General features: G+C 42.6%; 1 protein-coding gene and 1 non-coding gene across 3 annotated transcripts in view; one reads left to right on the top strand and one right to left on the bottom strand.

The window, feature by feature from the left end:
- Positions 1-27,260, top strand: part of NLGN4X (neuroligin 4 X-linked) — a 227,514-nt gene that overhangs the window by 40,109 nt on the left and 160,145 nt on the right. The window lies entirely within an intron of this gene.
- LOC116277230 (U6 spliceosomal RNA) lies at positions 19,606-19,711 on the bottom strand. Its single transcript, XR_004186709.2, has one exon. It is a non-coding gene; the product is annotated as a U6 spliceosomal RNA (small nuclear RNA).

Here is a 27,260-nt window from a genome sequence, read left to right as displayed (position 1 = left end):
TAGCAGAATCTGATCGGATCTTGGAGGCAGCCTGCAGGGCTTCCTGGAGGAGGCACAATTTTGGCCCAGACCTGAGAGAGGAAAAGGGAGGGACAGTCAGGCAGTGAAACTCACACATTAAATTCTTCAGCCAGTGCGTCTGATTGTATGGAAAAGGGATTTCTCCAACTAAGCTTTATGTTTCCTTCGTTCTTTATTTTAATTCATTTTTTTGGTCTCTCTTATTTTTTCTTACTGAATGAAAGATTCTTTAAATTCTGCAGTGCTTTACAATTTTTAAAAGTTTCACACACATGATTTCATATAATCCCATAATCTCTTTTCATAAACTCTTTTCTTACTCCTACCCCTTAATGCCCCTCCCTCCCTGTCCCTTCTCCCCGCCTGTAACCACTCATTCTGTCAGTCTGCTGCTTCTTTCTTTTATTCTCTACTTTGTTGTATTTTTTAGAGTCCGCATAAAAGTGATACTACACAGTATTTCTCTTTGTCTGTGTGACTTACTTCACTTGGCATAATGGCCTCCAAGTCCATCCATGTTGCTGCAGACAGATGGCATTATTTCATACTTTTTTATGGCTGAGTAGTATTCCATTATATAAATAGACCATAACTTCTCCATCCGGTCATCTGTGGATGGACATGTAGGCTGTTTCCACGTCTTCTACTGTAAATAGCGCTGCTATGCACAGTGGAGTGCATCTAACTTTCCGAATTAGAGTTTTCTCTGGATGTAAACCCAGGAGTGGGATTGCTGGGTCATAGGGTAAGTCTACTTCTTAGATTTTTAAGGAACCTCCATCCTGTTCTCCATAGTGGTTTCACCAATTTACATTCCTCCAAACAGTGCAGGAGGGTTCCCTTTTCTCCACACCCTCTTCTGCATTTATTCTAAGCCCTGGGCTTCTGATTCTCCATGTAGTTTTGTCTTAGGACTGGCTGGAGGAGATCAGAAGGTACGCCCATCCAGAGCCCCTTATGGACAATTCGAGATCAAAGCATGGGAATGATTTTACAACTCATCTGGGGCAAAACCTGACCTGACTGGTGGCAGCTGATGGTCTTTATTTTCCCACATTTAGATATCTTGCTGCGAACGTTATCAGTGAATTTGATTGTGGAACGATGTCCTGGGTTCTTTAAGGGCTGTTGTGTTATGTATGTAAAAAAACGGAGAAATTCTCAATTCCCTTCCTTCCCCCAAAGCACGTTCGTTCTCAGGGGTTTCAGATCACTAATGGTGGACCTGCGGGACCAGATTGTGCAAGATCTCGGTGGTCAGTGGTCACGTGGACAGAAGGTGTGCAACGTAGCCTGGGATGCACCCAGTGCCCACACTAATTTTAGTCATGTTTACTGATTTCCAAGAGATGGCAGGCAATCTAACTGCCTCCCTCCCTTACCTCTAAAGACTGATAGAAGATTATGAAAGCTGGAAAAAAAAACAAAACAAAACTGGCTCCCATCAAAATAGTGACGTTTCTTTGTGTTGAAAGGAGGTGAAGGATGAGTCTTGACGTGAGCCCTGTTTGTCAGTTAAACTCCCGGCTTAATTATCGAGGTGGATTTCCAAGGCATGGTTCTGGAAACCAGTGGCCGTTAGAGCAAGGTGATAATTTCCCCATTATAACATTCATTAAGAAAATACATAATTTGCTTAATAAAACAGGTGAGGCGACACTTTCTAATACCGAAAGGTATTGAATGCACTTACCTTCGTTCACTTACAATGTTTCTATTTGAAAGATGCTAATCTACAGGTTTAAGGCAAGACTTGTTTTGAGGCACAGTTTTTGGTTTGACTTCATTAAGTGACACCCATTTAGACATTTCATTCCATGTTGTAGGTTGTACACATCGATACACACCCATCCGAGGCTACACGTGAAGGTCCCATAAAAAGGAGAGAGACGCTTGCAGGTTTTATAGAATCACATTGATGAAAGAGTCTAAAATAATTTGGTTTTGTGCACGCAGTTGCTGCTCCCACATAGGAAGTATCACGGCGGTTTAAACAGCACGGACGTCTAACCGCGGTGCTTCCATCCCGACCGTTGTCCATCCACCCAGGAGCTCCATTTAGCTGGGTCCGTGTGCGAGGGTCTTTTTCGTGCCTCCGTCCCCATACACTCTGTTTTTGTACCTCCCCTCCCCCTGCAGGTGAGTCCCGGGGTCCACCTGCCAATCACTGCGCGGGTCCCGGGAAACGCGTAGAGCAGGGAGGTCGGTGGGAACGCTGGTCTCTCCGGATGGCCTCTCCCTGCAGCCAGGCCCTCAGTCCCTCCCCTCGCCCGGACTCCACTCTTACCCTCTGAGCGGCCGCGGTGGAGGCCAGCATCCACTTCCCCACTGCTGTCTTTTCCAAGCCCTCATCATTTCCGAAAACAGGAGGTCCTCGACTTTCCCGGGCAGCTTCCTTGTGAACACAGTCAGACCCTTGTGTGCTGTTAACGGACTGATTTGTTGATGGTCAAAGTACCTACGAACAGATTTGGCTAAATATCCCGGCCCTCCCTCTGGAATAAGTAGCCTGGCTACACGTGGACGAGTGTATTTTACATTTAGAGGAGCCAAAGAGTTGCAGGTCTTGGTTAAGTAACTGAGTTACACTGTACACAGACATACAATCCTATATATGTATATATATTTATATATATATAAATATATATTAAATTTATAAATTATATGTATGCATATATATTTATATATATACTTATATGTATGCAAATATATGCAAAAGTTTCTACACATTTGCATATATATAATCTGACCTGCAAACACATGCACACGTATGTGTGTGTCTATTTCTACCTCTCTGTCATCTATCCATCCATCTACATGTCTATATAGGGAGATGTCTGTTATATCTAATTCTCTTTGGTACATTTCAGTCAAAATCCACATAGCTTGGAGGACACTGTGAGGATATGTACGTGCAATCTAATTGTTTGAAATTAATGGATAAATGATGCTATTAATTATAATTAGAATTAAAATTCTCCCTCAGGAATTAAATTCTCCATTCGCCTCATTAATTGTCATTAATAGTATTTTAGCTTTCTGTCTATATCTGTTTATCATCTGTCTGTCTATCATTTAGCTATTCTTTCCATCCATCCACCCACCCATCTATCTACCTATCTACCCATCCATCCATCCATCCATCCACCTACCTACCTACCTACCTATTTATCCATCCATCCATCTATCCATCCATCTACCTACCTACCTACCTACCTATTTATCCATCCATCCATCCATCTATCTATCTATGTATCCATCCATCCATCCATCCATCCATCCATCCATCCACCCATCTACCCACCCACCTATCTATTTATCTATCTGTCCATCCATCCATCCACCCACCCATCTAATCTACCCGTCTGTCTGTCTTTCCATCTGTCTATCCATCCATCTATCCCTCTTCCTTCCATGTATCTATCCAGCCAGCCAGCCAGCCATCCACCCGTCCGTCCATCCATCTGTGTATCTATCTAATTCTTGAATACAGGCTTTTAAAATAAGCTTACATTTCTGACGGATTTCATGGGGGGGTGCAGTCTAACAAGCACATCAACCTTACAGTTTGAAAGTTCTATTTCTCTTTCTGGCTTTTCTTCCCTTATTGAGTAGATAGATAGATAAGATGAGATTCCATTGCCAACTGGTCCTGGTTAGGAATAAATTCCCCCACTGCACTCCCACTGAACCTTTACCTGCATCCGTACATTACGCTGCAGTTTCTGGCACTCAGCCCTCCCAGGTGGTAGGACGTGATGGAAGTGAAAACCCTGCTGGCTTTGCTTTCAGAAAACCGAAACGACATGCTTTGCACTTGGCCAATCACAGGCAGCCTTTCATTTTGTCCGACGGTGGTTGAACGAGGCGGGGACGTGCTCTCACCTTATTCAGTAGAGAAAGCAAAAGCCCAGAAAAGATGACTATGCTGGATTTTATTCCCAACAAGTAAGCAAAGGCGAGTGTCTTGACTTCAGATCAACCGCATCACAGGGTCATCGGAACGTTTTCCCAGCGTCCTGTGCCTCCTCCATGTGCGTGTGTTCAACCCTGCCGTTGTATACAGTCCAGCCCAGCCCAGCTTGCTTGCTTGCTTGCTTTCTTTCTTTCTTTCTTTCTTTCTTTCTTTCTTTCTTTCTTTCTTTCTTTCTTCTTATGGGGGTAGTTAATTAAATTTTTATTTAATTTTTTTTCTATGTCAGTACTGGGAATTGAACCCAGGACCTCGTGCATACTGGGCACGCAGTCTACCACTGAGCTACACCCTACCCCCGGCAGCAGGCTTCTTATCCCAATCAGGTTTTGAAAGGTGGATGCCTGCGGAGAGAAGCCCTCCAAAGAATGAAGAAACGGGTCTTGCCTTCAGAAAGAGAGGAAGGAAGGACAGAATGACGGTGACAACAAAAAGGTCGTGAGAGGACGCAAGTGAGGCGTTGCTGGATGCACTTCAGAGCCACTTTTGTGCTCAGACCTCGATAGAAACGGACGAGTAAGACCTGCTGATCTGAATTGTCGCTCCCAGAATATCCCACCAGCTGTGACCCGGTCAGAAATTAACCCACAGTTACTGCCTGTGGGTTCACGTGCCCACCAAAGTGCCTTGAGCACCTCCTGCGTGTTCCCCACGGAACGACACTCTGAAAACAGAACTTTGGGCAAAACAGACATCGTTTGTAAGTTAGTGGAGCTTGCACCCTAGATCAGCGATTCTCAATCAGGGGCGATTTTGCCCCCCAGGGGACATGTGGCAATGTCTTGGGACAATTTGGACTCTCGTGACTGGGGCTTCCTGCTCGTGGGTAGAAGCTGGAGAAGCTCGTGAACGTCCTTCAGCACACCCCCACGAGAAACAGTTACCTGACCCAGAATGTCAGCAGTGCCCAACGAGGTTGAGAAACTCTTGTCTAACGGCGGAGGAAAAATGACCAACTACGTACCCTTAAGGATAATTGCAAACTCTAATAAGTCTTCATTGCTGGTGGGGCTCATTTCAGGGATCTTGTCAGCAGGATCCCCGATGACAATGAGAACAAAAGGGAAACCAAAGGGTGAGGGTGGCTTATTAGGGCAAGAAGATCCTGGTGGTAGCGGGACTGGCATGTGCAAAGGCCCTGGGGTTGAGGTGGGGGGGGGGGCTAGCATAGTCCAAGATCTGAAGATACAGGTCTGGCTGAAGTGCAAAGGGGTTAGACAAGAGGAAAAAATGGAAATGCAGATGGGGGAAGATCTGTGAAGTGTGCCGTGCAGTATGCGCTTTTGATTCTGCCCCACAAATGTGATTCTGTGGACTCCTGTCCTGTTTTCTGTGATAATATCCAATCCTTGAATCACCTTTTTTTTTTTTTTATTGTTGTTGTTGTCCACGCCCATCTAACCCAATGATAGACTTTGGGGATGGAGAGATGAATACAAAGTGGTCCTTGCCTTAGGGAGTTTGTATTCTCCATCAGAAGAGCTTTGCTGGGCTCCATCTGTGATTCTCAGATGCATGTCCTCTTCTCCTAGTTCCTCATGCTTTTCCAGTTTCCTGTTGGTCTCTTTTCTTCCCACATTTTAGGTTAGAGTTACTGAGTCGTCACTGTTCTGTTGAGGTCTGTCTTTCCTTCTTTCCTTTCCTTTCCTTCCCTTTCCTTTCTTTCTTTCTTTCTTTCTTTCTTTCTTTCTTTCTTTCTTTCTTTCTTTCTTTCTTTCTTTCTTTCTTTCTTTCTTTCTTTCTCTCGTTCTCTCTTTCTCTCTTTCTCTCTTTCTCTCTTTCCTTCCTTCCTTCCTTCCTTCTCCTTCCTTCCTTCCTTTCTTTCTTTCTTTCTTTCTCTTTCTCTCTCTCCTCTCTGTTTCTTTCTTCTCTCTCCTCTCTCTTTCTTTCTTTTTTCTCTCTCTTTCTTTCTTTCTTTCCTTCTTTTTTTTTTCTCTTTCTTTTTTTTCTCTTCCCAAAGTCAGACTGCAAACAATCAGAGCTTGTCACTCACAGATTTGAGATGCTGCGTGTTGATTCTTCCAGAAGCGCTCATGAAGAGTTCTGATTTAAGGACTTTGGTCATTTGTTTTAAGCCTGCGGTTGAATTGATTTGAGTTGTTCGTGATTGCTAAGCTATCCTGCGGGGGGCGGTGGGGAGCCCTCTGAACTGAAGGGTGATACACATCTTTTTTTTTTTTTAATTATTATTCAGGTGGACAGTACATGTGCTAAAGGCGTCTTTTAGAGTATCGTCAGGTCATGGTACCTGTTTGCCATAAAAGCTGAGTGTACTGTGTTTCTCTCTCTTTTTTTTTTTTTTCAGTCTTTCACTATTTCTCCCTCCGCTTGTTAAACCATTTTAAACTCATTTTGGGGGTTGTGTTTGCTCCGGGGTCCCATAGAGAGGCTAGCTGGCTAGGGTTAGGGTGAGGGACTGTCCGGAATTCCATGTTTTTACAACCACGGCAGGATCATTTAAGACTGTTTTGCTAGATTTAAGTCGTTGTATTCCTCACATTTTATCATGCTACCATGAGCATTTTCAAAAGAACAGCCAACAGACACAGAATTGTAGACTCTTCATTGGTTTTGTCTTAAAATCTGGAACAGAAGAAGGAGGTCCACTCTCCCTACGTGTCTTTAGCAATGAATTAACTGGAGGTCTTCACCAGGGCAGGGAGGTTTAAAAAAAAAAAGAATTAAGAATATGTATTTGGAAAGAAGAACTGTCTTTATGTGCAGATGACATGCTTTTGTTATGCGCAAACTCCTCAGGCTTTCACAAACTGCTAAAACACCCAAGTGATTTTAGCAAGGTCCCAGGATTAAACAGAGACAAAAATGTTTCACTTCTCTACTCAACTCGTTAGAAAAATGAAATTTACAATAACATGATCAATCATAGCAAACTTAAGTTTAAAGCATTAGAAATATGTTCAGTAAAGTTTTTGTAAGACCATACAGATTGAGAGAACGTGTATTATTTTTAACAAAGAAATGGGATTTGGGGATTTTTAATTAAATTGGTGATAAACGTATAAACAATCTGACTTTAGACTGTCGAGTTATCCAATCCATGAGCATGATTTAGCTCTCTATATGAATCTTCTTCATTTTAGGAGGGGCAATATTTGTCATTTTCCGTGTAGAAATCTTGCTCATTTTTGGTACATCTTTATTCCTATCTAAAAGTGTAACCATACACTAAGACTGCAATTCTCAGACATAATCTTGCTGATGATAATGAAATTAAACTAGTAATGCATCTTAAATTTTATAATATCTGAAAATGACACGACAAAATTGGATGAACCAGCGTCCTAATATTATTACTTAATCTGTCTCTTCTGAAATATCCATACCCAATTAGTGTTTATTTATTCAATATTTCATAATCCTCGACGAAGCCTTGTCTTTTAAATCTTCTTTTGGTGTTTATGGCAAAGTGGCCACATTCAGTATTCCCCCATTGGGGCAGATTTTCTTCTTTTTCACGTTGAACCATTTCTATCCACTACATTCCCAGATTCAACCTGTGTTAAGAACGCTCTTTTCTCTGGCTTCCATTGACGTGATTTTTTTGGCCTCTCCACCTTGCTCTTCCTCATCCCCCTGGTATCCTGAGTCTTTTTGCCTTTCCTTCTCCATTTAGACCAATCTTTTCAAAAGGTGCATCTCAAAGGGAGCAGTGCTAAGGGGGGCAGAGGCATGGGAGGCAGTGGGACTAGGGGAAAGTCTGCTGGTTCCTCAAGCATCACTTGCCCCTCTGTCTCTGTAGAGCGTGTGTACACGGTCCGCTCACCACCTCTATTTACACTGTGCTGTAGTTTTAGCTTGTTATCAGCACCTTCAGGAGCGAGGAAGGCTCTTTGTAGACAACACAGTCCTTTCTCAACGGAAGAAAAAAGTGTATCTTAAAATCCACGCTGTCCTTTGTTGTCACTCATGGGTCTACATCCAGCGTCCGCCATATTGTAACCAGCAATTTTTTCTTCTGCAACCAACTGAGATAATCTTCCAAGGTCCTGTGTTACGCAGCTTCAGAGGCTCAAAGCACAAATGCCTTACAATCAGCGTTTTATACATTTATTTACTTACATCACCTTTGCTCACGTGTTTATATGACTTTGCAGTGTCCCAAATGCCCCATAGATGCTTCGGTGGTATGACTCGCGTCCTATGAGATGGATGCCATTAATCCATCATTAATAGATGAGCTAACTGTGTGTGAGAGATGAGTGAGCCATTCGAGGTCTAGTTAATGCACTTACAGCTCAGACCCCAGTGTTCAGAGTCTTTCCCTCCCTTGTAGGAATCCAGCTGCTTGGGGACAATGAAGCGTCCTTGAGATGTATTTTACTTGATTTTTGTTTTTAATTTCAGCCTTTTTTCTTCCTGTTATACCTAGGTTTAATCAAAATCAGTAAGATTTTGTTATATCTGTTACAAATTTGTCTGCAAAAAATAGCTTGGTATCATAAAAATTCTTTTAAGTAAATCAAATGCAAATGAGATAATAAAATACTAAACCTTTAATTGATAAACATTGGCTTCCTTTTACAGAGAAACTAAAGGTATTCAGGACTATTAATAAGTATAAGAAAGCACATGGTTTTTAGAATTTGTTGGTATTGATGTTTGCCAATCTACAAAATGCTAATATGAAAGAGAATTCATAATTGCGTACTTCTTAGTTTTCACTAGAAATTGTGGGGGTTTTTGGGTTTTTTTCTTTTTTTGTTTTTTAATTTTATTTTACTGAGTTATAGTCGGTTTACAATGTTGCGTCAATTTCCAGGGTAGCGCACAATTTTTCAGTTATTCATGAATATATACATATTCATTGTCACATTCTTTTTCACTGTGATGTATTTACATAAGTAGTCGAGCGTGTGATTTTAGAGATTAATTTTTTTAAATAACTTGGTTTGGAAACTTGCTTTTGCTGGAGCAGAAATGGTTGGTTTTAGCCAAAACGTTTCTGAAATGTTTTGTTTTTGGTCCGATGACACACTCATGTCCGTATGTGCTGGCTTCTGTCTATGAGATTTTCACATCAAGTGGCCAGAGGCTCTCAGCACATTAACATCTTTGACCTTAAATTCCTCACGTAATGACTTAACACTGTCCATTCTTCTACAGGAGGCATTTGGGGGGTCTAGGGACACACGAGCCTTCCTTTTGAAAACAGAAAACCAATTGCATTGTAAATTCCATCGTTGTTCTGGGATGTTTCTTCCCATCATTAGTATTTCTTTTAAAGATGCGTATTGCAAAGGTTAATTCTGAGCCGAAGACGCTAAAGGTTCACAGTTAATCAGGGCACATTGCACACTGGGTGTTCGATGCCAGTGATTTCAAATAATGAGATGATTGTTTCCGTTTTTCCAACTGCAGCTTGGCCGCTGATCCCTGGGAGAGGCTGTGTGTTACAGGCAGGAAGTGGGGCTGGTTCAGAATGGGAAGGACCAATGTTAATTGACCGTGACAATCCACAAAAAAAGAGGGTGTCCCGTGACAGGCTTTGAATGTGTTCGATTAGTGGCTGATTGTCCCCTCCGCTGTGCAAATGGTCACTAGGGCGAGCTTGAGTCAGGAGGGGCTCCCCGTTTGGAGTCAGCTAGACCCGTCCCGTGGCATCAGGATTTGTGTGTGCAACGTACCCTCTTCCTGGGCTGCAGGACATGAAACGGTTCTTCCCTTGTGTAGACAGACAGTTCTGTTTCATGGTGAGTACCCTCCACTGGCATAATTAACAGTGTGCTTGATGGTGAGGAAAGGTTTCAGCTGAAATTCCAAACCACTGAACGCTGGGGCTTCCGTGGTCAGATGGGGATGCTACATACAGGGGATGCATGGAGTCAGGCCAGGGGCCATTTGGGTTTTTCCACCTGTTTCTTCCTCAGACCCAGGGCTTGTCGCCATGGGCACTGTTGTCACTGCACGATGTTTCACAGCATCCGTGACCGCTACACACAAGACTGAGTTGCAACCAGGAGTGTCTCCAGACTTGGCCAGCTGTCAGCTCAGAGGGCGTCACTTGTCCTCTGACGCACTGAGCCCCCATGCCCTCATCCATTCAATTCTGTGATGACTCCTCAGCCCACATGGGGAACATTTGTCTAAAACACGGCATGAACATGAATTTCATTGGTAATTATTTGTAGCTGTTGCAATTATATGATATCATCTCAAAAGGTTAAATCCCCTCTTTACAGAAACCAATGTGACTGCATATTAAAAAAAAAAAAAAACCCCAAAACTCTTTTTAGTCTTTAGGCAATGAGCATTGTGACAAAGCTACGTCTTCAAGGTGGCCGTTGCTTGGAAGGCGAGGTGCAGTTTAAGAGTTTAACAAGCACAGATTTATGCATGGCATTGAGGCATCGCCGTATTGAACCTGTGACGTTTGTGTGGCCTTGTTATCCTGATGTTCCTTTAAAACCCTCCGTCCGCGAGAGAGTGACATGTGTCCTCCAGGATACAGCATGCTCACTGGAGCGTGTGTCTGCTGAGCACGAGATACCAAAAGCGGGCTCCCAGGGCCCTTGTTAATGCCCTTGTCAACATCACCTTAATTACACACCTGTGCGCGCGCACGCACACATACACACATTCTTAAAGCCTTAGCTACTTTTTAATAGAATGTAACAACTAAATCTCATCAACATAGACCTCTACCCAGGGCACCATCTTGTGTGCTCTAGTAGAGCAAACGTATCCTGGAAAATAACGCTCTAATGAAAATTTGAAATCGTCGCCTGTTCTTTTGGTTTTATGTGGTGCATGTTTTTTTCATGGACACTCTAAACCTTTACGCATGGTCCACCCAAATTTGGTGTCCGAAATTCGGCAGTGACTTTCAACTCACTTGACTTGGGTGCTCTGCTTCATGCCCAAAACTTTAGGATGGAATGTTGAGACAAATAAAACTTACACGTCACGTGGCTCTAGAAAAACAGTTTTCACCTCTTGGTGTCTCAGTGGTGGTGTTTGTAAAATGGGAAGACAAACCCATCTTCTCTGAGGGTCATCCTGACACTGAATATGGACTGAATAAATCCCTGTATGTGGTGCACATCATTAGAGTATCGATTGATTGAAACTAGAATGATAAACTTCGGTAACTTTCAAATCAGGACGTTGGAGTGTGTTTCATAGTTATTTATGACTAGGGTGAAAAAGTGGATGGTGATTTAAAAAAAAAGTACTTTATTCTTTCATGACTGGCTTTATTTTCTCAATAGTGTGTTTTCATTATGTAAGAATTATAAAATACAGTAACATAATTCCTTTTAGTGCTAGGATTTGTCTGTATAAATAAATAATAGAAAGTGTCTAGTTTGGGAAATGTAGCTCAATTTATGCAAGTTATTAAACACATAAACATGTTCACTTGTGCATTTTATATATAATATATGAAATATTATTATATATGTATATATATTTACCAGAACTCTCTAAATACTTACCTAAGTATTGAGGGAATGTTCAAATATGTCTCTTCTCCATTTCATTTCCTCTTCATGGGACTCTAATAGATACATCTTACACATTCTCGTCTTCACACATATGTCCCCAAATTTCACTGTCCTATTGTTCATTTCTGTGTCTCTGCTGTGTTTTCTAAAGCTTTCTAAGCTATATCTTCCATTCTCTCTCTTTTCTACTGTGTCTGGTCTTCTCTTTGACTAGTCTACTGCTTGCTATTTTTGTCTTTCCCAGCAATTTCCTGTATCTCGCTTCTCTGTTTATCTTCCATCCTTTATCTCTTTCAACATTTCTTACATGGCTGTTTACATTTTATATACAGTACTTTAAAAATCTCCATGCTCTGGTGCTCAGTGATCTCTGATTGTGAGCTCATGTTTGCTTGATCTTAATCTGTGGGAACTTTCAGGACTCGGTGTTGGGGATCCTTTCCCCAAACAGGTTTGCTCGTCCTCCTGACTGGAGTGTGAGATTTGAGCCCACGTGGGGGTCCAACGTCTCCACCTTGCTGGAGTGTCCCCTGTCTTGCTGATTGGTTACCCTCAGGTGTCTGCTCTCATGCCCTGATATGACTGTAACCATGGACCTCCTCTCTCACGGCCAATCCCCTTTTCCAGTTTTCTCATTACTGAGGACACTCAGGTGTCCTTTAGCTCACGCTGGTGGGGGAGCATCCACCTGGGCTATTTCCCTTAGGTGGGTAAGCCTGGAAACTCACCACCAATACGTCTTAATCCAGATGCAGCTGTACTATAGAGAGGGGTCTCTCAGCGTGCTGCTTTATCTGCTGCTGGTGTAAGTGGAAGCTTTTCCTTTCAGAAAGTTTCACCATATCAAGAAAGAAAGAGAAGGAGAAACAAAGAGAGGGACAAAGGGAAGGAAGGAAGGAAGGAAGGAAGGAAGGAAGGAAGGTAGGTAGGAAAGAGGTAGGGAAGGAACGGAGGAAATAGTGATGTTTATCCTATCCGGTTGTGAAATCCAGTCCCCGTATACTGTTTCCTACAAGCCAATTACATTTTTTTTTTCCCAGAGAGAATTGGACTGTCTCACTCTATAACACAGGTCCATGAGAGAATAGGTTTCATGTAAAGGGATTTGACAGCATTATACAGTTGGCAGGACTAGAGCCGCATGTTGTAATGGTGCATACTAATCCTAAACAGGAGGATGAGAAGAAAACCAGCGTTCAAACGGTAACTTCATTTGTGCGTGTGTGTGGGTGACACTCATCCAGTATTGATGTGGAGTCACGCCCAACTTCTGGGAGCAGCTTCCTGACCAGGAACAGAATCCCCTTTAATGTTCTGTAAGGAACGGGCATTTTTAAGAACCAGATCCTGCTATGTTGATGTATGAAAATGTGTATTCCTTTCACGAGGGTTCCGTTTTGTGGCACGGAAGACGGGGGACGTAAGCGGGGACCTTGTGAAGCTGAGAACGTCCAGTCACTGCCCCCTTATTCTCGCCTTATGTAAACAGAAGGCTTCCGCGTGGTAGAATCTTGGAACCTGTGATATCTGGGGCAAGTCATTAACCTCTTAAGGTATTGCTAATGCCCTTGCAGTAAAATGGAGACAAAAATGTCTAGTTCCCAGAGTTACTTTTAGGAATAAATGATCTGTCTTTTTACATATATCAGACTATCATAATACCAAGCTGATTTTCTTTCCTCCCTCTTTCCTTCCTTCCTCCCTCCCTTCCTTCCCTCCTCTCTGTCTTCCCTTTGTGACTAGATTTCTCAGCCTTGGCACTACTGACATGTAAGCCTGGGTATGATTTGTGGATTGGAAAATCTTTATCACCATCCTTGCCTTCTACCCACTAGATCCCAGTAGAACCCCCACCTCAAGTTTTGAAAACCAGTAACGTCTCCACATATTGTCACATCTCTTCTGTGGGTCAAAATCATCCCCGTTTATGAGCCCCTGCTCAGAAATGCACCATCTATTACGAAAACCCTGCTTTAAATCTTTCACTCACTTCAAGGTTATAAGGTTATAAGATGCTGGTGTTTGTTTACAAAGTTCCTAAAGATGCTCTTGGATTGACTCTTAAAATCTTCACCACCATTGATGGAAAAAAGATTATATTGTTATTTTTATATCCCCTCGAATATCAGCATAAACTTGGTGTTTTATGGGAATGAGTATGCACCTTCATTGAATTGTATCAACAACTTTTACGTGTCTAAAAATGAGGCTGTGATAAGGGAAAATCAAAATAAGAGGGCAAAAATAAGTCGAAAGATAAAGATAAGGCATTATAATTATTGCCTGATTTCCCATCTCAGGTATGTGATAATGACCTTATACTCCATTATTCCTGGTACCTTACCGGAATCCTTAAGATGAAAATAGTTTTATTTAGCTTTGATCTAAATACATTGAATGGAATGTATAATCATATATTAATGGTATACTCTATCCACATATTGATTTATGCATCAATAGTGGGATATGGGAAGACCAAACACTAAAAGTTTAGCTCATCCGTAAGATTATGAGAAATACTTACAAAGCAAAGACTAAAATTAGGTTAGCAGAACACATCCCAGCTTCATGGCTCCAGGAGAGCTGATCTTAGTGTAGGGCTGGGGGAATATTACTGTGTCCTGTTCAGGTTATTCTCAGATCTTTTGTCACCTTCGTTCACCAACTTGCAAGCCCATGGTGCCTGATACGGACCACCACGGTCTCATTAATTATCTTCCTTTTACAGAAAAGGAACTTGGGGCACTCGGTGGTTAAGTGGCCAAGTGAGGTCAGCCTCCTGCTTGCTCACGTCTGAAGCCAAGGCATTTTCTCCGTCTCCTCCGTGGTCTCCCGGCAAGCATGTCTGAGTTTGCCATGTTGGACTCTTTCTAAAGGAGGCTCTTCGACATCACTGTTTCTTCACTGCCTTTATTTACTGAAATGTTGGTGTGGATGGTTTCCCATGCTGTTCAACCTACCCCCACCGCCCCACCAACCCTTTATTTTTGGATGGGGGGTGGGTAGCCCTGTTTCCCACACTTCACCCACTTTTCTCTTTCTTATACCCCTGGGGTGAATACATGGGGAGGCAGACAAAAGCAGAAATTAATTACATGCTACTTGTAGACATGTGACTTCTGTTACCATTGGTAGGCGACTTCGGTTTAAATAAAAATATCCCTCAATTCCCGTATCTTTCAATTTCGCAGTGATTCATTGAACACCTGCTGTCTCCTTGTGCTCTATGGAATAATTCAGTGATAATATGAGAGCTTGTAGAGATACTAGCAAGCTCTCCTTTTCACCCAGGCAACATAGCTAAGCATTAAACTCCTAGTGGACAACACAGGATGAAGGGGAATTAGTCTCAGGATGTAGGGAATCGGAAGTCATTCAGCTTTGATTAGCTCAGTAAGCATTCACATTTGCTCATCTTTACTTACATTGATTGAACATTACCCAAACGCCATTCACTGTCATTTCTAATACGTTACATTGGATTTTATACATAGTCATTTTTTTGAAAGCTGAAGTACAGTCAATTGCAATGTATCCATCTCTGGTGTACAGCCCTGTGTCCCAGTCAAGCATATACCTACATATATTTGTTTTCATATTTTTTTCCATTAAAGGTTATTACAAGATATTGAACATAGTTCCCTGTGCTCTACCAAAGAAACTTCTTAAAAAATCCTTTTTTATACTCAGTGGCCAACATTTGAAAATCTCACACTCCCAAATCTGTCCTCTCCCACCCCTTTTCCCCGGTAACCATAAGATTGTTTCCCCTTCTTTTTTTAGATTCCATGTATGGGTGATATCTTATGGTATTTTTCTCTTTCTGGCTTACTTCACTTAGAACAGTGATCTCCAGGTCCATCCATGTGGCTGCAAATGGCATTATTTTTCTTTTTTATGGCAGAGTAGTATTTCATTGTATAAATACACCACAGCTTCTTTATCCAGTCATCTGTCGATGGACATTTAGGCTGCTTCCAAGTCTTGGCTATTGTATATAGTGCTGCTGTGAACACTGGGGTGCATGTACCTTTTCTCATTAGAGTTCTCTCTGTTGTGGTCTTTATTACAACTTTAATGCTGTGGTCATATTTTTCTTACCATTATGGAAAACTGTTGTCTTGTGGTTGAAATTAAGTGGTTTCCAAATTATGAATTTTTGTAAGGAGTTTACTTGTGATTATCCGAGGTGCTAACTTCATATGTCATATTTTCATATGTCATGTTTTCCTCTCATTGGGTACAGATAGTTTTTATTCCATTCATGGATTTTACAAACATTTATATGCAGTTACTCTGTGTGAAGTGAAATGTCAGTGTCTGAATGGAAGATGGTCAAGAGAAGGATGCTCTGTCTTTGTTCCTCAAGGAACTTACAGTAGAAGTACAAGCACAACCAATAATAATTGTAAAAAAAAAAATAGCCAAAGGAATTTTTAACGACATGCCATGGTCAACCCCATGGGGGAAAGGTAGAGTGTCGTGGTCATGAACCAGCACTCCAGTGTCATCAGTGAGAAGAGGACTGAGTGGCATTTGAGCTGAGGCAGGTGGGAGCGCCCTACAGTCGAGGAGCTGAAGAATGAGTGTGAGGATCTCCTGTCCCTGGGTTTGGGGCTGGCACGTTTTCAATGCAGAAAAATAAAGAGGAACGTAAGGTGAGGGTGACAACATAAAGTGGCCAAGTCATCGAGGTCCCTGTTGGAGAATTTTATGCAGGGATGTGTCCGGGTCAGTGCTGTGGTTTTGATGGGTTCCTCAGAGTTGGGAGCCACAAGAAGAGCGGGTGGGCATTGAATCAGCACGTCACTGTTATCCAGAGAGAGGCTGGTAGCCCTGACCAGAACGGCCAAGATGAAGAGAGGTGGATGGAACCATTTAAGAGATACTTGGGAAGGAAATCAGAGAGGGGTTAATGATGAATTTATGTTACCGAGTCCAAACTCGTTCTGCTCGCTGCACGACAGGCCAATAAATCGGGAGACTCTGAGGTGTTGGGGCAAGGAATAGCGACTTTATTCAGAAAGCCAGCAGACCGGGAGGATGGCAGACTAATGTCTTGGAGAACCATCTTACTCAAATCAGAATTCAGGCTCCTTTTATACTGAAAAGGGGAGGGGGTGTGGTTGGTTGTTGCAAACTTCTTGGGTTAGGAATTCTTTGTTCTTGGAATCCTTTGTTCTTGCAGCTGTCCGTGTGGTCAGATCAGGGGTGTCCCTGTAAACCTCCAACAAAGCAATTGTTATTTTCCATTCTACAATTTGTTATCTTTATATAAGTGCAACAGTGTTAATATCCTTAAAGGTCAGAGCCTTGAGAACCCGCTCTCCTGTCTATTTCAGGCTCGAGGCAACATCCTTCTACAGAAGGTGCAGAGCCAGCGAGACTAAGCCCAGAAAACAGGGCACAGGGTTAAAGGCAAAGAAACAGATTTCATATGGAGTCAGAATTGTTCTTTGCTATTACACTTAGACTCTGGGAAAGAGAATGGAAAGTGATGTTGAATCTCCACTTAGTTTCTGTAGATCATCTCCTTGCGTGGGAAGCTCATAAGATGGAAAACACTTAAGATAGAAAACACCGGACCATTACAAGAGGCTCAAGTAGAGGTTCCCATAAAGAGGAGTTCCGTTTCTAAATCCTCGTCTAAACAAAGATTTGAAGAGCATTGTCTGTTACTAGATACTTACAACTTCATGATGTATGATTTCAGAAGCTATTGCCTGTCGGGCAAGTGGCCTCTGAGAGTAATGCTTCGTGCAAAATGTTACTCAAGGAATAGTGATTTAAAGATGATTTCATCAGTGACTAATGTATGTGTGGCAAAGAAAATAAATATGTAATATAAATCTTACATAATCAATGCTCATAGGATGCATTTCCCAAGATACATATTTGAAAGGAAAATCAGAGAAGTGGTCATGATTGAGGGACCTTGGCCAACTTTCATGGTGATAAAATGTTGAATACTGTTTCCTTTCATGGCAGGCATCCTCGGATTGAAAAATATCAGTCCACAGAAATATTTTAAGTAGGGTAATGTCAACAATAACTGTAGCATGTATAGCAGATAATTAACTATGTAATTTATGCATGCTATGTAGTAAATTGTGATATGAATGATAAATAGTGATAAAGAATCACTTACACTATTTTACGGAGGTAACATTGTTTAACAGAAAATTACCAAACGTGGTACAGAACCTGCCATGGTTTAGGTTGTCTCAGTTTTACCTGAGTGCTGCTGTATTTTTGAGAATACAGTGGAAAAAAAAACAACTAACTGCAAGCTTTGAAACTGAAATCAGAAATAGGATAAAGAATATGAAAAAGTATACATATAGGTATCACTGAATCACTCACTATGCTGTACACCAGAAACTACCAGAACATTGTCAATTACCTACATGTCAAAAAAAAAAAAAAGAGAGAGAGATAAAGGAGTTACAGCAAATTTTCCATCGATACGGGAGTGATCCACTGCGCTGATCAGAAGGTAAAGCCAGACAGCCTTTCCTCTCCATCACTAACTCCCTGAGATGTGTGCGTGGCGTTGCCATGGGTTACATCACCGTCTCCGACGGGACTGGACCCCGATGCCGTGTGACGTAAACATTGTCACGCAGTGAGCATTTCGGGAAGGAGCAGTTCCCTCAGTTTTATTCTTGGAGGAAGTCGTTTATTGGCTTTCTACCTACATAAGCAAAGCTTTTTGATCATAACCGGAAGATGGTTTGGTATTTTTATTGTCCTTTAAAGCTCCTGTCTCATTCCTGTGATAAAACAAAGCCAAGGCAACAGACATTTATGCACCTCTTTCTAGGTACCAGACACGGGGTGGAGCAGGGAGTTTGGTGCTAAACCGGACCAAGGCACTCCTGAAGCAGAGAGCCTGATAAGAAATACTGTGTTATAAACTGTGTGGTGAATCTGCCAAATAAGAGTTGTGGGGACAGACAGGAGGCTACGTATGTTATGTTCTCAGATCTGATGCCTGAAATCACGTGTAGGTGAGCCCGTGGGAAGAGAGTCCAGTGGGAAAAACAGAGACATGCAGACAAATGGGGCTGGGGGGCAGTTCTTACGCTGGCTGTGAGCAAAACCATATAGTACATGGTCCTGGGCTGGGGGAGGAATGGTGGGTCCACACTTGGGCAGCATGATGTGTGCCCTTGAATGTCATAGACAGGTGAGATCTACTTCCTCTGGGAACTGAGGAAGTAAATGAGGTTTAAACCCTTTTAGATTTAAAATGAATGTTTCCTGGACTGACAGGGGATTTGTTGCTATCACAAGAGAGGCTCCTGTTTATTTGAAGAACCTGTGGTGGTACGTGCTCCATGCTTTAATTTTGTAAGGTGATATCTGTTCCTTTGTTTCCTCATGGAATGAAAATCATTGAAACCTTTAACTTGATTGGTGATGATAAAGCATCCAAAGAGACCTTAGGGCACTGTCCTCCCGGTTATCAGAAAAATGACTTATTTCTTGACACTGAATAATGATTATCTTTGACCATTTCCATCCGTGGGATTCTTCATGTTGCAGTAATTGTTGTAATTATCATGATGGTTGCATTTCACGGTCAGTTTATAGTAAATCACAATCTCAGTGCCTCCATGGATGCTGTAGCTTCATGAATGGAAAGTCAAAATGGACAAAAGAAATACTGAATACACATTTGGGGGGAGGGGAAGATTGCCAAGATACGTTTTCCAAGAGAACTTAAAATTTTAAATGGTTGTGTTTTCCTTAACATCCCATGAATATTCACAGTTGAGATCTCATATCCTTGCTATTTTATGTTTTCAAGATTTTGGAAGAATAGTTAAATTATTGTCATGCCAAATACATAGAACCAGAAATCTATTATCCTTAAAGAAGAAATAGTTCAAACAATTGAGAGGTACTTTTTTTTTTTAATTGAAGTATGGTCAGTTACAATGTGCCCATTTCTGGTGTACAGCACAATGTCCCCGTCATGCATATACATACATATTCATTTTCTTATTCTTTTTTTACTAAAGGTTTTTACAAGATATTGAATATAGTTCTCTATGCTATACAGAAGAAATCTGGTTTTTTTAATATCTATTTTTATATACAGTGGCTAGCATTTGCGAATCTCAAGCTCCCAAATTTATCCCTAAAAATATGGAACACTTCACGAATTTGCATGTCATCCTTGCTCTCAGGGGCCGCGCTAATCTCTGTATCGCTCCGATTTTACAATATGTGCTGCCGAAGTGAGCATCAGAAGCACTTCTTAACACTTCGTTTTTAGTTCATTAATTCTTAAATCAGAACAGCTTTTAAAGTTAAATGATTTTTCTTTCATTAAGCATATCCAAATATAAATGACTGTGGATGTATATATATAAATTTTTTTCTTTATTGCATGATGTGAATTCTACTGCCTTACATTTGTCAAGAGATGTGTTCCTTAATTTAAAATAATTATCTATGTGAACTCAGCACTATTTATATATATAATATATATATATAATATATATGTATATATTATATTATCATCAAACATGTTCAAAACTCACCAACATCTATTGTTACTTTAGTTAAAAAGCTAAATGGAAAATCGTAGTTAGGGTGCTTGGATGGAGAAAGGGGAAGTTTAGTTTTTACATTTCCAGCGTTAGTCCCTTGGAGTGTTTACACAACCTTTCTTTGGTGACCTCACAGTGTAAACTTATTTTGTCCTTAAAATGGGCAGTAGAGGGATTTGCTTGGCTTACCCTGTATAAATGCCATATTAAGAGTGGATTTCCTTTGAATCGCGGTTCAACCCTGGTGGCATCCCGCAGCACCATTCCTGAATCAAAGCACAGGAAAACCAGCTCCCCCCCCACACACAGGGCCACACGTGTGTCTGACGTCCCCCCGGATGGAAAACTGTTGGATATTGATGGCTGGTTTTCAGGCACTTTGACCATCTCGCCATAGATTTCTAGCCACGGACCGTGAGAAACAGCTTCTCCAGAGGCTTAGGAGACAAAGTGAAGGCCGTTGCATTTTCTCTCGGCATTTGCTGCTATTGTGAAAAAGGTCAGATGTGCAATTTAAAGTGGGCCGTGTGTGCCGCGTGACAAATGTCACGTAGAAAATGAAACTGCTTGAGCTGGCACTTTTGGCGAGTTTCCATAGGGTCCCGGAGTGCACATTTCCCCCGTCTCGTGGATTTCCAAATCTCACTTGGTGTGAAATGCCTGCCCCACCGTGAATTGCAGGCAGGAAGGGAAGTGCTGTGAGTCAGAGATGGAAACTCTGTGCCCAGGAGAACGCTGAATAGAGAATGAAGTTGAGAAATTAAGCAGCACCCCAAAATATAGAGGGGAGTCTTGTAAATGACTGTCAGAACTGTTAGGAAGCACATAGTTGAGGATGTAAATGTCTAAAACTCATCAACAGAAATGCCAAAACCCACTCATGTTTATTGAAAGGCAAATTAATGTTATTTTATTTTACTTGATTTTATTATACTTTTGCCTAGCTTAGTGGCAAAGCTAAATTCATTTACCTGCGGGCTTGGTCAAAGGAGCCTTCTCACACTTTGCTAGAGGGTGGATGAATGGATGGAGGCTTTTGGAAGACTCAGTATTAAAGACTCAAATTCCAAAAGAGACTCAATTTTCTCTCCAGCAATTCTCTCCCAGGAATGTATGTTACATACTCGTGGCCTTAGTTCATTCAAGCTCCTGTAACAAAAATGCCACTGACTGGGGGTTTTAAACAGACATTTTCTTTTTTTAACTGAAGTACAGTCAGTTACAAGGTGTCAATTTCTGGCGTCCAGCACCATGTCCCAGTCATGCATAGACGTATATTCATTCTTCTTTTACATTAAGTTATAATTCACGCACGTTATAATAGTTTCAGGTGTACAACATAATGATAGAATATTTGTGTCTATTGCAAAGTGATCACTGTAATAAGTCTGGTTAACATTCCTCCCCACACATAGTTACAGAGTTTTGAAGACTTGTAAGATCTGCTCTCTTAGCAACTTTCAAATATGCGACACAGCATTGTTCACTGTAGTCTCTACGCTGTAGATGGCGTTCCCATGACCTACTATCTCTCAAATACTTCTTTGCAAATAATCTCTATTGACAAATGCACGAGAGAGATGACTTTTACCCAAATTACAGGCTATTAGAAACATAGGATCTCCTTGGGTGAGTTCAGGTCACGAAAAGGTGGGTGGAGGGTAATTATTTTATATTGGAAAATTACTCAGTGAATTATTAAAAATATTTATTTGACATGACATGAATCGCCCAAGGCTTCATGCATCATAGCACAGTTGAAGAAACATGGGGACGTCTCTCGGTTTTTTGTCTCCATCTTCGGTGAGAAAGTTCTTGTAGCTCGACGTTGGCGGCGTAATCCTGCTGTTGGAAAATGAGACCATTCACTCCTTCATTTCTCTTGCCTCATCTGGCATTTTGACTCCTCTTGGGTTTCCTGTTCCAGAGTTTTGGTTTCTGGTTTCTCGAGCATGGGCCAGGGGATGGCGTTTGGAGGGAAGGGAAGCACTGGCAGCAGTGAGATGGTGTAATGTCATGCCTTCCAGACCCAGTGTCCTTTTGTGTCCTTGAGGCCATGCTTTTTCTCGAGTGGTTTGCCTCTGGAATGTCTCCCAGCCTCTGTCCCCAGGGAAGCAAACTCTTTCCTCTTGTCGGGTCCACATTGTCCAGCAGATCAACCAACTGGGAAGACGGTCTTGCCCAGACACACCTTCTCACTCTGATCCTTGGCTTTTACCGACCTGGAGTGATTCTGTTGCTGAGTCCAAACTCGTTCTTCCTCCCACGTGACAGGCCAATAAATCGGGAGACGAGGTGTTGGGGCAAGGAATAGCGACTTAATTCGGAAAGCCGGCAGACCAAGAGGGTGGCAGACTAATGTCTTGAGAGCCATCCTGCTCCAGTCAGAATGCAGGCTCCTTTTATACAAACCAAACCAAACCAAACAAAACCAAACCAGGGGAGGGGGCGTAGTTGGTTGTTGCAAACTTCTTGGTGCAGGAATCCTTTGCTCCTGCAGCTGTCCACCTGGGCCAGCTCATGGTGCTCCAGCAAAACCTCCAACGAAACAAATGTTATTCTCTATTCTGCAACTTGTTACCTTTACGTGAGTGCAGAGCTAGCGAGACGAAGCCTAGAAAACAGGGCACAGGGTTCAAGCCAAAGGAACAGATCTAATATGGAGTCAGATTTGGTCTCCTCTATTACAATTCCAGAACCTTCACCGCAGGCAACAGTATCAAGTGCCCCTGGGGTTTGGCAGCAACTTGAGCCAGCCCCCCAGTGAGGTAGACCAGCTGTCTTGTTTGCTGCCCTGCCCACCTTGTATTTTGTTTCTCTTAGCAAAGAAAAGGCTTATGTGAAAACTCAATATCCACGCTGTGTAAGTAGAATTGTGCATACAATAAAGGTTAAAAACTCTTTATTCCAACAATCTAAGCGCAGAATATATTTACCTTATCTAACTGATGACAGTGTATTTTTATTTTAGTTTATCAGATGGCTTTTTATTTTAAGAAGCTGAACGTTTTCTTTAGACTCAATGCACACCAAGTTGCATTTCAATAAACGCCATGAAAACTAAGACAACCCAGGAAAAAAAGGGGGAAACAGTTTGCAGGCAGCGAACGTGTGCTTGTGGGCGTCTTGGATAGAGTTACCGTTACATTCGTAACTTTTCGTTATCCCACACCGTAATATCAGACGACTTTCTGCTTTGGTGGTGGCCCTTATTTTCTGACGAGTTGATTTTGGTAGACTGAGGATGCCCATTAAGTGAGGTACCTGGAGACACACTCAGCACACACGTGCATGTCCATCTGGGCCACTACACGCAGGTGCGTGAGAGAACCCACACGCCCTTCTGCATGGTGCTACTCCCCTCCCTCCCTGTGGAGAAGGACTGACGTGTACTGGGGGCACTGAGGGTGTCCTTCCAGGGGCCGTGAGGGTTTGGAGGAGAGGATACTTTTGTACTGGACAAGAGGAGGTAAAAATAACCAGGATTGACTTCTGCAGCTCTGTGTGCACTTGTTCTGGAAAGCTACCCCAAAAGTGATGCACGTGGCCACACCTCTAACTGCGGGCTGTGGTTTGCAGCCAGCCCTGCAGGTCATGTGGCCTCCACCGTATAAAGGTGTGGATCTGACCTATAGGCAAATGAGGAGATGGTGGCCGGGAAGGGAAGGAACGGGGACAAAGCTCCGGTCTGAAATCGCTGGCCAGCATCCTCCTGCCTGACGGCCTCCAGCCGCCGTCTCTGCCGTGAGAGTGGGGGCGCCTGCGCAATTGTTGATCGAGATTTGATTATTACTTTAAATACTATCATCTTGTCTCCAGTGGGTCAATTTGTTTTCCAAAGAAAGGCACCCTTGTTGCTTTTAGCCCGGGGAGAGTTTCCAAGCTAAATAGATTCCTCCTAAATAATAGGGAGTTTGCTTTAAGTCCGTACGGCGTCCGCGGCTGTCAGTAAAACACGCCAATCCCTGGAGAAGACATTTAGATCAGCTAAGAGAGAAGCACCACTGTTACGTTTTCTTTATTTATGGGAGTACAGTTGAGTTACAAGATGACAGTAGTTTCAGGTGGACAACGTGGTGATTTGATGTTTTTCATAAATTCCACACCTTCCCAAGTTCCCGCTATGTTATGACTGTGTTGCCTGTGCTAGTCATGGCATCCCTGTGATTTATTTATCTTTGTAACTGGTCGTTGGTAACCTCCTAATCCTTTCATTTAAATTTCAAATTTCTACTTAGTCCTGAAAGTCTGATGCTGTGGACCTTGCGTATATCCCCTTTCGTTCATACTGAAGATAATTTTGCATCCTTGAAACCAGCTGTTTTCAGCTGACGGCCGTGAACCCAGGTGATCTAAGATACCCGCCTAACCTTTACGGCACTTCTGTTAGAATGTATTTTCCAATGGAAGGAACGTCCCCTCAAAGAGGTCTGCGACCCAGAAAGGAGGAAGGCTCTCTGATTTGGATTCTGAGTGTCAGGACCACTCACTTGGAACATCAGATCTTCTTTGTATATATCAGATTCTGTCAGAACCGCGTGGAATTGACTTTCGCTTGGACCTAAAACTGTCAAGTATTGTCACGTTCATAGGATTCGTACTGTATTTTTCATGCATTCACGTTACCTCTCCTCCAAAATAAATAGTCAACTCCTCCAAAAGGCAGAATATATTTGCTTCCTGTCCCCATGGACCTCTTTTTAGAGAAAATGGCTGGAACAGAGGATGTTCACCCTGAAGAAAGTGTTGGTTTGAGTTTGACGGCCCTTGTGTGAAACCTCACCTGAGTGATCCGGGGTGAAAGTGTGCAGCTCTCTGGAAAACTGGTAATATGACCTCGTATGATTGTGAGAAAGTCTCTGAAGTTACGAATTTTACAATAAACAAAAGCGCCTTTCCCTTTGGGTGACAAAAATGACACAGAGGACAATGCCAAGGTCCCCCTTAGTGTTTTAAACACACAACCGCCACTCACATCCGTGGAGTGTTTACTGTGTGCTGAATACAACTGTCTGCTTTAAGGTATTTATTCTCATACGAAACAAGCGTTTATTTAATTCCTACTGTGTGCCCGACACTGAAGACCCAGCCGTCGCTGGCCCCGGGGCCCCCTGCTGTCGTGGCTGCACCTTCCGGCGGGGGAAGTGAACGCGCAGAGATGGGCTCAGCGTTGTAAACTGGGTCCTTACGCTCAGTAACCAGGACGGGGGTGGGCGGTGCTTGACGAGGGCGCAGATTAAGCAAGGAGGTTAGGATGTGCGTCTCTTCTGGGCAGCGTTCGAGTAGACAGTGGGCGTAAACCTTACCTGAATTTTCCTAGTAGGGCCAGAAAGTGACAGTACTTATGAACGTGGTTTTATAGACGTGGACACGGAGCATCAGGGCGAGGAGATGACTCGCAGTCTTCAGATGAGGCGCGGGGCTAGCAGCCTTTCCAGCTAGACTCTCTGGCCACTGCGCACAGAGTGTTAACATCACCGCGACAACCGTGACGAAGGACAGAGGGCACCTCTCAGTTCTCTTTACAAGGGCATGCCCCTCCTTTAATTACCTCGTTCAGATGCCCCCGGACCGTGACTCAGGGAGCGACAGGAAACCAGTCCTGAATGGTTTCCACGTGATCTAGAAACTCTCAATATGGTACTTGTGATCCGTGGTGAATTAGAAAATGGTGACTGTTGTCTCAGTGGCTGGGGTCACTGGGTAACCCGGTGGACATCGGGGTTTGGGTACATCGTCAGGAGTGTATAATTAGAGTTGCTCTGCGTGGTTGTCATGGAAACAATCCTGTCCCTTCATCCCCCATCACAACCAGCTTGGCCAGGATGGGCGAACTCAGTAGTGAGATGCTACAAGTCACCAGAGATCAGAAGTTAGTGGGGAAGGAGCAGGAGGAGAGGGCCTTAGAGCAGAGACAACGTGGATGCATGGCCGCAGGTGAGGTGAACCTTTCAGAGGCCACTCCACTGCCTGAACCTCTGTCTTCCCTTCCCCTCCTTCTTTTTCTCTTTTCTCTTCTTTTCTTTTCTCTTCTTTTCTTTTTCTTTCTTCCTTTTTTCCCTTCCTTTTTTCTTTTTTCTCTTCTTTTCCCTTTTTCTTTCTTTTCTTCCTTCCTTCCTTTCTTTCTTCTTCCTTCCTTCATTTCCTTTCCTTTCTTTTCCTTTCCTTTCCTTCCTTCCTTCCTTCCTTCCTTCCTTCCTTCCTTCCTTCCTTTCTTTTCTGTTCTGTGAATACTGATGAACCCTTGTTCTTCATCCTGAGGCCACACTAGTAAACAGTTTACACAAATGTCTTTCTCTCTGTAGTGGGGGAGGCAGATGATAAACCAGGAAACAAATCCTTGGAGAACAGAATTTCAGACTGTGATTAAGAACTGTGAGAGTAACTTGAAGTGTGTGATGGGGACACTTAAGACTGCACGGCCAATGAAGGTCTGTCTCCATGAGCTTTAGGAATTCAGGGTGCTAGGGGAAAGACAGGGAAAAAAATAGAAATGCAAAGAACAGAACAATTATATCCCAGAGAGAGATTCTGGGCTACACGTTGCGTTTTTCGCCCTGTGAAATAGCCTTGCAAGTTTGCTGAAATGTAATAAACTTGACAGTAGGAGTTCAGGGTCACGCTGCAAGGAAGCCAGCTTTCTGTGGGGCCAGAGGGATCAGACAAGGCGCATTGCTGTAAATCCCATGGGCAGTTTCCAAAGCTGGTGACAGACTAAGGCGAAGAAATGTCTTGCCATTTGCCAAGCAAACAAAAATGCACTGAACCTGGCAAAGAAGTGTCTTCCTACAAATTCTTGCCTTTTCATAAGCCTGACTTCTCTTTTTTTTTATTTTATTTTATTGAGTTATAGTCAGTTGACAATGTTGTATCTCTTTCTGGTGCACAGCACAATTTTTCCGTCATACCTGAATATACATATATTCATTTTCAAATTCTTTTTCACTGTGTGCTACCACAAGATCTTGTATATATTTCCCTGTGCTCTACAGTATAAACTTACTTATCTATTCTATATATACCTGTCAGTATCTGCCAAGTCTCAAACTCCCAGTCTGTCCCTTCCCACCCCCCTCCCCGCTGGCAACCACAAGTTTGTTTTCTATGTCTATGAGTCTGTTTCTGTTTTGTATTTAAGTTTATTTTTCTCCTTTTTTTTTATTTTTTAGATTCCACATATGCGTGACATCATATGGTATAAGCCACACTCTGTATTAATTTTCCTTTTGGTTCAATTGGTCA

The sequence above is a fragment of the Vicugna pacos genome, chromosome X (genome assembly GCF_048564905.1).
Source record: "Vicugna pacos chromosome X, VicPac4, whole genome shotgun sequence".
NCBI lineage: Eukaryota > Metazoa > Chordata > Mammalia > Artiodactyla > Camelidae > Vicugna > Vicugna pacos.
This window is presented reverse-complemented; position numbering and strand designations above follow the sequence as displayed.